This window comes from Orycteropus afer, unplaced genomic scaffold (assembly GCF_000298275.1).
Source record: "Orycteropus afer afer isolate SDZICR_OR568_19922 unplaced genomic scaffold, OryAfe1.0 scaffold00728, whole genome shotgun sequence".
NCBI lineage: Eukaryota > Metazoa > Chordata > Mammalia > Tubulidentata > Orycteropodidae > Orycteropus > Orycteropus afer.
The window spans coordinates 358,544-361,193 of record NW_006922315.1 but is presented as its reverse complement, the minus strand read 5'-3'; positions in this window follow the sequence as shown (position 1 = coordinate 361,193).

Here is a 2,650-nt window from a genome sequence, read left to right as displayed (position 1 = left end):
ACATTATGATGGGTGAAATAAATCAATCACAGAAGGACAAATACAGTATTAGTTCATTATTGTAAAAAGTTAAGGAAAGGTTTATATATGGAAAGGTACTTTCCTTGTTGGTTGCCAGGGGTGGGAGGGGTGGGGAAGGAACACTGAAAAAAAAAAAAAAAAACCATGCATTGACCCATGTCACTTTAGTTTTGTGTATTTCACTGTACATAAATTATATTTCAATAAAATATATTAAAAAGGAATTCATGAGGGAACTCTATTTTAGCACATAGTAACAATATTGCTTGGGTGCAGTGTCCCAAGGGGGTTGGACTGTAGGTATATGTCTTCGTTTCTTATTGCTGCTTTAACAAAAAAAATAAGTGGGTGGTTTTAAGAAAATAAATTCATGTTCTCAGTTGAGATTAGAAGTACAAATTCAGGGCATGGACTATACAGGAAAGTTCACTCTCTGGTGGCTCTGGAGGAAGATCCCCGTCTCAGGTTCTGCAGCCCCTGGGGTCCTTGGTGATCGTCACGTGGCATCAGTCTTCCCTCCTTCGGGCTTGCTTGTCTCTGCGCCTGTCTGCTTTATTCATAACTTATAAGGGATTTGGTTTAGGACTCACCCTGCACTGGTATGGCCTCACTCACATAACATTAGATTGCATCATGGAAAGTAATTATATTACATCACATCCACAAGTATCAGGGTTAGGATTCCAAGACATACTTTTTTCGGAGGACACAATTCAATCCATAACAGTATATTGTGTGCCAAATATAGTAAAATGTGGGAAGTGTATGCCATACAGCTTCCAAAATGAAAAACCATTATTGGAAGTTGCAGGCAGGCAGATTTTAACTCAATTTAAGAAGGATTTCTAAGAACCTTGCCTCTGGCATTAGCTCACTGCAATACATCCTTTGCACGGCATCTGGAATTATCTTTCTGGGACTCGCATTTAGTCATGTCACTCTGCTAGAGGTAAAGAATGAGATATTACTAACTATTCATATTAAAATATAATTACTGGGAAACTCAAAGAGGGTAGAAAACTTCACACTTTGCTCTTCCCCTAATAGCAAACTCTCTTCTGAAGGTAGAATGGCCTTTCCTATCACTATTTCGACATGATGGTTTTATTTTGTTCACTGTGTGCCATAATTGGAATACCTGCTTAGGCTCTGTCCATGCCTTTGTTTAGGGTTGGTTAATCATAAGAAAGGGCATATGCCCTGGAGTACTTGGAATATCAATGACTAAAATATTAGGGCATTTTAGAATCCTACTTAATGGTGTTGTCATCTTTCAGTAAGATCTGCCAACCTTCCTCCTTCCCCTTCCTTCTCCCTGCCCACCATCAAAATCCTGTCTTAAGAAAGATGGGATTAATGAGAGATATTTGGGGAGGTTACTATATAAAATCTTTCAGAACTCACCTTTCTGAGTCAGGGTTGAATAGAGGATATAACTTAACTACAATTTGATGCAAGGAATAGTAACAAAATCTCTGTAGATTTTGCTTGCCAAACTATCTCTAATTTTAGGTTATACTGGTAATAAAAAGACTCTTGAAAACATGAAAGATTAGCTTTTATTCCATAAAAACTTCCCTGCTTTAGGGACTACGTCCAAACTGTTTAACAGGGAATATATACCAGAATCACTCTGATCTGGACCGCTTCATTTCTATATCCTCAGCTCAGTCTGCCCCACCTGAAGCATAAGCTCCAGCTTGTTCTTGTTGTTGTTAGGTGCCAAGCAGTCAGTTCTGACTCGTTGTTGTTGTTGTTATGTGCCGTCGAGTCGGCCCCGACTCATAGCGACCCCTCCTTGGGTTTCCGAGGCAGTATCACTATGGAAGTAGGATTGCCCAACCTTCCTTCCGAGGAGTGGCTGGTGGGTTTGAACCGCCAGCCTTCTGGTTAGCAGGCAAGTGCTTTAGCCACTATGCTACCAGAGCTCCTAAGGAGACCCTATTTACAACAGAATGAAGCACTGTCTGCTCCCGTGCCATCTTCACAATTGTTGCTATGTTTGTTCCCATTGTGGCAGTGACTGTGTCAACCCATGGCGTTAAGGGTCTTCCTCTCTTTCCTGACCCTCTACTTTACTAAGCATATCTTCCTCAAGGGACTGGACCCTACTGATAACGTGTCCAAAGTATGAGAGATGAAGTCTCATAATGTTCATTTCTAAGGAATATTCTGGCTATACTTCTTCCAAGACAGAGTTGTTCATTCTTCTAGAAGTTTATGGTGTATTCGATATTCTTCACAAACATGATAATTCAAAGGCATCGATTCTCTTCAGTCTTCCTTATTCATTGTCCAGCTTTCGCATACATATGGAGTGATTGAAAAATACCATGGCTTGCGTCAGGTACGTCTTTGTCCTCAAAGTAACACCTTTGCTTTGGAACACTTTGAAGGGGTCTTTTGCAGCAGATTGACCCAATGCAATATATGAGTTGATTTCTTGACTGCTGCTGCCATGGGTATTGATTGTGGATCCAAATAAAATTGACAACTTCAGTCTTTTCTCTTTTTATCATGATGTTGCTTATTAGTCCAGTTGTGAGGATTTTTCTTTTCTTTATGTTGAGGTTTAATCTAGACTGAAGGCTGTAGTCTTTGATCTTCATCATTAAGTGCTTCAAGCCCT